The sequence below is a fragment of the Arachis ipaensis genome, chromosome B10, assembly GCF_059453495.1.
Source record: "Arachis ipaensis isolate K30076 ecotype BB chromosome B10, ASM5945349v1, whole genome shotgun sequence".
In the NCBI taxonomy this organism is placed as follows: domain Eukaryota; kingdom Viridiplantae; phylum Streptophyta; class Magnoliopsida; order Fabales; family Fabaceae; genus Arachis; species Arachis ipaensis.
In genome coordinates, this window is record NC_142435.1 from 78,910,990 (window position 1) to 78,920,882 (window position 9,893).

Sequence of the window (9,893 nt, forward strand, 5' to 3'; positions counted from 1 at the left end):
TCTTCCGTAGGGATCTTCTTGTTCCTCCATTTCCTTGGTACCTTCTTCTTTGTTTCTTTTGAGGTTTCCTTCCCCTTGGTGACCTTTTTTTTCCAAGGAGTTGTGATGTTGTCTTCACATGCCTCTAGAGGTTTAGGTTCCTCCAACTTTTCCTTGAGCTGTGGCAATTGCTGTTTTTCTTGTTTATCAATTGAGGAGGTTTCAGAATGAACTTGCTGTGCTTCAGTGCTTGTCTCCTCCTTCAGTGTCTCTTTATCGTTTGTGCTTAGTTCCTTGTCCTCTTGATCTGTTTCTTGTGAGAGTTTGAAGACATTGAAGCTGAGTCGTTCATCATGGATTCTCAATATTAGCTCCCCTTTCTCTACATTGATAAGTGCTCTGGCCGTAGCTAGGAATGGTCTTCCCAATATGATTGGGTGAGTGTGACTCTCTTCCATGTCCAGAATGACAAAGTCTATTGGGAGAAAGTATTTCCCAACCTTTAGCAACACATTTTTCACCACTCCTATTGCTTGCTTTTGAGTTTTGTCAGCCAGTCTGATGATTACATCTGTGGGCATTATCTCATTAATCTGCAGCCTCTTCACCAGGGATAAAGGCAGTAAGTTGATGCTGGCCCCCAAATCACATAGTGCTCTATCGAACATAGTTTCACCTATGGCACAAGGGATGTGAAAACTCCTTGGGTCTCTTCTTTTTGTAGGCAACTCAGGTTGAATAAGGGCACTACATTCCTTGTTCATCACTATAGTCTGGCCTCCTTTGAGTGAGCTTTTCCTGGGAAGAAGTTCCTTCATATACTTGATGAATGCAGGCATTTATTGAATTGCCTTGATGAATGGTATGTTTACATGCAGAGATGCAAACAAGTCTAGGAACCTTGAGTATATTCTCTTTCCCACAGCACCATTGAGCAGTTGAGGGAAGGGAGCATAGAGCTTCAACAACTCTTGTTGTGAGATTTCTGGTTCTTGGTGATCTCTATCCTCCTCCTTTGTTGAGTTGTCTTCAGGTTGTTTGCAAAATTTGCCTTGCTTGTCTTCAGTCTCTTGATCACTCGTAGTGACCATTTTGCAATCTTCCCATCTTACTTTCTTTGCTTCTCCCTTGGGGTTTTTCTCCGTGTCACTTGGGAAGCTATTGGTAGGTTTGGGAATCTTCTCAGCTAAATATCCCACCTGGAATTCCAGCTTCCTAATGGTCTCTCCCTGGTTCTTAATATTGGCTCGCACTTCCTCTTTGAACACCTTATTTTCTTGAATCTCTTGGCATATTCCTTCAAGTAAGGCTTCAATCTTAGAGAGCTTGTCATCAATTGATGGGTGATTCGGAGCAGATGTGCTATTTTGGTTTTGATAAGCATATGAAGAAGTGTTGTTGTAGGGGTGTTGAGACGTCCTCTGTGTGAATTGCTGGTGAGCTGCATTGTTGTTGGAGTTGTAACGTCTCTGGTCTTGGTTTTGATCTTGCTCACTTTCCCACCCAAAGTTTGGGTGGTTTCTCCATCCAGGGTTGTAGGTCTTGGAGTATGGATCATAGTTTTTCCTTGGTGAATTCCCAATGTAGTTGGCTTGCTCCTGACTCACCTCTGCTTCTTCATTCACTCCTTCTTGGATTGTTGATGAAGTGAAGATTGCTGCTACTTGGTTCATCTCCATCTTCTTGGTGAGGTCAGCCAGCTGCTGGGTAATGAGCTTGTTTTGGGCCAACAGAGCATCTACATTGTTTAGCTCCATTACTCCTCTTGTGTTTCCTCTTTCGGAAGCATAGAAGTAGTCGTTCTCTGCTACTGTTTCAATAACATCTATGGCTTCCTCAATGGTCTTCTTCTTGTTCAAAGATCCTCCAGATGAATGGTCTACGGCCTTCTTTGACTCATAAGAGAGCCCTTCATAGAAAATGTGCAGCTGCACCCATTCGTTGAACATGTCAGGTGGACACCTCCTTGTTAAGTCCTTGAACCTCTCCCATGCTTCATATAGAGTCTCACCATCTTGTTGCCTGAAAGTTTGAACCTCAGCTCTCAGCCTATTGATTCGTTGAGGAGGGTAAAATCTTGCTAAAAATTTTTTCACCACGTCTTCCCAAGTTGTCAAGCTTTCCCTTGGGAAAGATTCCAGCCATTTGGCTGTCTTGTCCCTGAGTGAGAATGGAAATAAGAGCAGTCTATAGGCGTCAAGATGAACACCATTAGACTTCACTGTGTCACATATTCTCAGGAAGGTGGTTAAATGTTGATTGGGGTCTTCTTGAACACTTCCTCCAAACGAACAGTTGTTCTGAACAAGGGTGATGAGCTGTGGTTTAAGTTCAAAGTTGTTGGCATGGATTGTTGGCTTTTGGATGCTACTTCCACAATTGACTGGGTTTGGATTGATGTAAGAGTCCAAAACTCTTCTATCCTCCCCAGCATGATTTGCTCTACCTCCTCCCCCATGGTTGTGATCTTCTTCTTCATGATGGTTTTCCATGTTGTCTTCCATGTTTGTTTCAAAGAATTCCTCTTCTTCCTCAGCACCAACCACTTTCTTTCCTCCTGCCTCCCTCCTTAATCTAAGGAAGGTCCTCTCAGGTTCAGAATCGAAAGAAGTTGAAGCCCTGCTTCTTCTCCCTGTCATACAACCATCAAGTGCAAGCAAGAAAAGATAGGTGCAGAAAGTATTTGTGTCAGAATTACTGTTAGTTGTGGGTGATGCAATATATCAAACAGTTAGTGGGTTAGCAAACAGAATTGAAAATAACAAAGAAGAACAAAAGAGTAGACGGGGAAGGGAAGAAGTTTAACTAAAACAAAAAGTAAATCACTCAAACAGAAAATGAAATTCACAAAATAAAAATGCTCAATCTAGTGATCTTCCAATTTAATCATTGTTGATGCACAATCAATCCCCGACAACGGCGCCATAAACTTGATGCGCGGAAAACTTGTCTCACAACAAATCTCCCTTCGGCAAGTGTACCGAATTTGTCGTCAAGTAAAAACTCACAATAGAGTGAGGTCGAATCCCACAAGGATTGATTGATCAAACAACTTTAATTAGAAGAATGTTTTAGTTGAGTGAATCCAGAATTTTGGTTGAGAGTTGCAGAAAATAAAATGGCGGGAATGTAAATAACAGAAAAGTAAATGCTAGGATTAAAGGACTGGAAGTAAATGACTGAAAATATATTGCAGAATTGTAAATGGGAATGGGGGATTTGCTCATAAAAGTAAATGGCAGAAATTAAAGAGAATGGGTAAGATCAGAGATAGGGAGTTCATTGGGCTTAGGAGATGTTGCAATTCTCCGGATCAAGTTCATTTTCATCTCTTCCTCAATCAATGCACTCATTGATCTCCTTGGCAATCTTAAGTGATTGAATTACAATTTCTTGCAATTCAATCTCTCAAATCTTGATCAATAGCCAATTCCTTGGTCAATTGCTCATGAGAAGAGATGAAGTATGGTCATTGATTATACCACATGCATTTTCCCAAATCAAGTATTGAGAGGGTTATAGTCACATACCCATCCAAACCCAATTTGGTCCAGCATGAGAAAGCATTTCTAGCTTGATCTCTTCATTCCTCTTTTAAGGTTCAAAAGAGATCCAAGTTTGAATAGCTTCTCTTCCAAGATAACTACTCAATTGGATGAAGATCGAAAGCTTTCAAGTAAAATCAAGAGAAAAGATAGAAGAAGAATAATGAAAATTAGTATTGATCCATCAAATTACAACAGAGCTCCCTAACCCAATGAAAGGGGTTTAGTTGTTCATAGCTCTAGAAAATGAAAACAAAGATGGATAATACATCATAAAACTAGAAAATGCAGAGAAAGTAAAATATAAAGAGTAGTTCTCCTCTTCCAGCCTCCTAAAAACTCCTTTTACAATTCAAAGCTACTCCTATATATACTACTCTTCTCAGCTTCTAGTTTTGCTCTTCAAGTCTTGGGCCTTTGGATCTTGAGTTTGAAGTAGTTCTTTTCTTTATTTGGGCTTGGCTTTACTTGCAGAGAGAAGGTGTTAAGTGGGCAGAGACTTTAGCTCAGGGCGTAAGGGGTGTTAATCATTTAGTGAAAGTATAAGTTCAGGAACGTTAGTGACACTTAACATTTTTACTAACGTTCCAATGTACCCCTTTGCCTCACGTTAGAGCTCACGTTAACTAGGTTAACGTGGCTTCTAATGTGGCCTTGCCAACCTTCGAGAACGTTAGTGACACTCAACATTGTCACTAACGTTCTAGTGTGCCCCTTTTTGCTTCACGTTAAAGCCCACGTTAACTAGGTTAACGTGGCTTCTAACGTGGCCTTGCCAACCTTCGAGAACGTTAGTGACACTCAACATTGTCACTAACGTTCCAATGTGCCCCTAGATCTCACGTTAAAGTCCACGTTAACTAGGTTAACGTGGCTTCTAACGTGGCCATTCTTAGCCATTCCAACGTTAGTGACAATGTTGAGTGTCACTAGTGTTAGCTCATCATTCATTCCTCATCGTTAGCTTCCACGTTAACTAAGTTAACGTGGAAGTTAACATGGCTCCTTGGGGGGTTGTGTGGTTGCTTCCAACGTTAGTGACAATGTTGAGTGTCACTAACGTTGTCGACAACTCTCACTTCTTACGTTAACCCACGTTAACCAAGTTAACGTGGGAGTTAACGTGGTGTGTTGCATCCTTAGGCCAACGTTAGTGACAATGTTGAATGTCACTAACGTTGGCTTCTCTTCCCCCTTTAACGTTAGAGGCCACGTTAACTAGGTTAACGTGGGCTCTAACGTGGCCACTCATGAGTGTTTGCCAACGTTAGTGACAATGTTAAGTGTCACTAACGTTGGCTCAACTTCCCTTTTCCACGTTAGAGTTCACGTTAACTTAGTTAACGTGACTCTTAACGTCGGCAATGATGGCTTTGAGAGTGTCATTGGCAATCACTTTTCTCATTTAACCTTGCAAGTTACCTCCCTTTCCTTGCTTCCTTTGGTCCTGAAATCAAGCAACATAGTGCATCAAAGTTCTAGTCCAAGTCATGGGTAATGCAGCATACAATTTGTCACTAAATTCATGCAAAATCCTCATGAAATAATGTAAAAATGCACAGTGTATGCTTGAATCAAGGTGTAGGTGAATATCTACCCAAAACTAGCTTATTTCCTAAAGAAATGCATGAAACTACCCTAAAAACAGTAAAGAAAAGGTCAGTGAAACTGGCCAAGATGCCCTGGCATCACTTGACTGGGGAATTAATTAATCGGAAGTTCTATCCTTATTGGAATCTTCTCAAGTGTAATGTAAAGCGGTTGTTGTTTTCACTTAGTTAACCCTTACTGAGTAAAGGGAAGTCAAGTAATTGAACAGATTCTTATCCACAGATCCTAGTCCTTTCCCTTGGGAAGGTCTAGCGTTAGTAGATATAGAATTAGCCAACAAAGTTCAAATTAACTAAGCACTTGAGCGTTCCAACTCAAGTGTCTCCTCTTAATCAACCCCATGTCAAGTAGAAAATCTACTCCATTGACATAGAATTAATATTCATAAAAATATAAGAAGACATAATAAATTAAATAAAATAAAATAGAGAATTAAAATTAATTAAAATTAAAAGGAACTATATATATTAATAAATTCAAAATGTAACATACTTAATTGAATAGGGTCAATGAGCAATGAATAAAAGTAAAGGAATAAGGAAACAAACTAAAGTAATGTCTTCACGGAGGTAATGATTCTTCAGCATCCAAAAATCCAAAGCAAAAGCATAAACTACTAATGTAAAGCTAATCTAGATTCAGATCTAAAATTAAGAGTAATCCTAATCTCGATGTATCTGAATGTGTGTGGATGCGTGTTGAGTTTCTGCATGTTCCCTAGCTTTAGTCTGTGTTTTTGGGCCGAAAACTGGGTCAAAATGTGGCCCGAAATTGCCCCCAGCGTATTCTATTATTTTTGCAGATCACGCAGGTCACGCGTATGCGTCATCCACGCGTTCGCATCATTCAGCGATTTTCCTTGTCACGCGTTCGCGTCATCCACGCGTTCGCGTCATTCGTGCAGACTTCAATCCACGTGTTTGCGTCAGGCACGCATTCGCATCGCTGCGATTTCTTCTTTTCACGCGGTCGCGTGAGCCATGTGCTCGCATCATTGTTCGCTGTTCATCTCCTTGGTTTCTTGTGTTCCTTCCATTTTTGCAAGCTTCCTCTCCATTTTCTAAGCCATTCCTGCCCTATGAAGCCTGAAACACTTAACACACGGATCACGGTATCGAATGGGTTAAAGGAGAGTTAAAATACATAATTAAAAGATCTCTAGGAAGTAAGTTTTCAACCATGTAATAATTTTGGGAAGGAATTGTAATATCATGCTAATCATATGAATAAGTGGGTAAAGACTTGATAAAACTACTCAATTAAACACAATATAAATCATAAAATAATAGTTTATCAACCTCCCCACACTTAAACATTAGCATGTCCTCATGCTTAGCTTAAGGAGATAAAATAAATGAGTAGGGAAATGTGAAACTCATGCTATGCAATGCAATCTATATATATGGATGCAACTATATGGTTCTTGTCTACTTGGTTAAAATAAATAAGCTCTTCAAGACAAACATAAATTAGATTTCACTAATTCAAATTATATAGTAAAAACAGGTAACATTGTAAGAAGACAGCTCATGAAAGTAGGGAACATAGAATTAAGCACTGAACCCTCACTGATGGTGTATGTGCACTCTAGTCTCTCAAGTGTATAGGGTAATCACTCTACTCTTCTCTAATCATGCTTTCTAAACTTTGTTTTTCACCTAACCAATCAACTATATTTAATGTACCAATGCAACATCATGAGGTCTTTTTCAAGATTGTAATGGGGCTAAGGTAAGGGTAAAGGTATACATATGGCTAAGTGAGCTATAAATTGAATCTTTGACTAACCTAAGCTCTTATCTAGCATACATACACTCCATATAACTCTAGAATCATGCCTAGCTACCCATAATTTTCACTTTTGCATTATATAATCATGTATTAACACATGGTCTAGACTACATGTGAAAAGTTCATCAAAGGTAATATAGCAAGTGCATGTGATGGCAATTAAATGCAAGATGTTTATTGGCATGCCGACAAAGGCATGAGTAGCATAGATCAAGCATTCAATGTCCAAGTTAGATTACCAAGCCTTTCAAACTAATAATCTGTTTGTATTGATAATTATATTTAATTAATAAAATATAAAAGGGGTTTTGTGAAAAACAGGCATTAAAGTAGTAGAATAGAATAATTTAAAATAATGCACAGTGCGATACGGGCTTTTTCACAAACACATAGCATGCATGGTAAATATGATGTTGAAAGTATTGATTTGGACATGCAAGTAACCCTATGAAAAGTAATATATAATTGTTAAACAATTCCTTTAATAATCCACAAGCAAAATATAGATAATAATGACCTAAAGTAATTTTCTAACACCAATTAAAGGAATAAAAGAAAAAGAAAGAAAAGAAAATATAGATAATAAAAGTGAAAAGAAAAAGAAGAAGAAAACATAAACATAAATATGAGTAATAAAGGAAAAGTAAAAGATAAAGAAGGAAAGAAAAGAACCTTAATGGATGTGAAAAATAAGGAAGAAGAAGGTAAAAAGTGAGAATGAGTAGAGAGGGAAGAAGGGGGAAGAAAGAAATAATAAGGGAAAAGAAAAATTAGGATTTGGGGAAGAAAAGATAAGATATTTTGGCTGATCTGGATAATCTGTGCGCCGCATGTGACACGGACGCATGAGTCACGCGGTTGCATGGTGTGTGATTTTTGTCAAGTGACGCGGACGCATGGGTCACGCGGTCGCATGTCTTGATTTATGCGAATAGCACGAGGGCAGCCATGCGTTCGCGCAACTCTCTGTTTCAAACCCATTTTGCCAAATTTTTAGGGTGACACGATCGTGTGAATGGCCATGTTTGGAGGACGACGCGGCCGCATGGGGGCACGCGGTCGCGTGATGGGGCTGGTGCTTCCAGCATCATTCCAGCCCAGCTCCATCATAACTTGCTACCATACACCTCATTTACGTCGATTTTTAGGGGCACGCATTCGCGTGTGTGACGCAGACGCGTGGGAGGCTCGTTTCCAAAATGACGTGGACACGTCATTGACGCGGTCGCGTGGGCATGATTGTGCCTAAGGCACGCCTCCAGCCACGCTTTTGCGAGACTTTCTATTCAATTCTCTTTTCTTCAGAACGCACATATGACGCGAACGCGTCAGCGACGCTTACGCGTCGCGTGCATTTTTTTTATATGCAGAATGCTAATGCAAACGTGAATGCAGGCTATATGCAGAAATTATGAGAAGAGTCGTTAACACCATAAAAATAGAAATAAAGTGAATTAAATCTAAGACTGAAATGGAACGATCATACCATGGTGGGTTGTCTCCCACCTAGCACTTTGCTTTTACATCCTTAAGTTGGACGCTCTTCAGGTTCATTCTGCTTCTATTGGTGGGTCTTCCAAGAGGAAAACCTCTAGTTCTTTGTTATTCTTCATCTTCTCACCATGATAAAACTTCAGGCGATGTCCATTGACCTTTAAGAATTTGGAGCTAGAAGGATGACGCAGGTGGAAAACTCCGTATGGCTCTGCTTTTTCTACTCTGTATGGACCTTCCCTTCTTGATCTCAGTTTACCTGGCATAAGCCTCAGTCTGGAGTTATAAAAGAAGAACTAACTTCCCTGGTCTGAATTCTCTCCTTTTTATGTGCTTGTCATGGACAACCTTCATCTTTTCTTTGTATCTTCTGGAGTTGTCATATGCTTCTAGGCGAAGATTCTCCAATTTTGCTAGTTGCAGCTTTCTTTCAGCACCTGCTTTCTCAAGATTCATGTTGCACTCTCTCATAGCCCAGAAAGCCTTGTGTTCCACCTCTACTAGAAGGTGGCAAGATTTTCTGTATACTAAGCGGAAGGGGCTCATCCCAATGGGTGTCTTGTATGCTGTTCTATATGCCCAGAGTGCATCTTGTAGCCTGGCACTCCAGTCTTTCCTATGAGGTTTTACTATCTTCTCCAGAATACGTTTTATCTCTCTGTTAGAGACTTCTGCTTGCCCATTAGTTTGGGGATGGTAAGCTGTTGCTACTTTGTGAATTATACCATGCCTCTTCAGTAATCCTGTTAGTCTCCTGTTACAAAAGTGAGTGCCTTGATCGCTCACAATTGCTCGTGGTGATCCAAAGCGACAAATAATATGGTTTCTAACAAAGGAAACAACAGTGTTAGCATCGTTAGTACGGGTAGGAATTGCTTCCACCCATTTAGAAACATAATCTACAGCTAACAGTATATAAAAGTAACCATTAGAATTTGGAAATGGACCCATGAAGTCAATGCCCCAAACATAAAAAATTTCACATAAAAGTATAATCTGTTGAGGCATCTCATCCCTCTTGGATATATTACCAAACCTTTGGGAAGGAGAACAAGATTTACAAAATTCAGTAGCGTCTTTAAAAAGAGTATGCCACCAGAATCCACAGTCTAGAATTTTTCTAGCTGTTCTTTGAGGGCAAAAATGTCCTCAACTCTCAGATGAGTGGCAGGCCTCCAAAATGGACTGGAATTCTGATTGAGGCACACACTATCTAATTATCTGGTCAGCACCACACCTCCACAAATATGGATCATCCCATATAAAATATTTAGACTCACTTTTCAGCTTGTCTCTTTGATGTTTAGTGAAATTTGGAGGAAAAGTGTGGCTAACTAGATAATTAGCTACAGGTGCATACCAAGGAACTATCTCAGATACTGCATGTAAACTATCAAATGGGAAATTATCATTTATAGGAGTGAAATCATCCTTAATGTGCTCAAGGAGACTCAAGTGATCTGCCATTAAATT

The 9,893-nt window shown here is 39.7% G+C and overlaps 1 non-coding gene across 1 annotated transcript; it reads left to right on the top strand.

Annotated features, from left to right (window-relative positions):
• The first annotated feature begins 1,926 nt into the window (after positions 1-1,926).
• Positions 1,927-2,030, top strand: LOC148580542 (small nucleolar RNA R71). Its single transcript, XR_015899342.1, has one exon. It is a non-coding gene; the product is annotated as a small nucleolar RNA R71 (small nucleolar RNA).
• Positions 2,031-9,893: the final 7,863 nt, after the last annotated feature.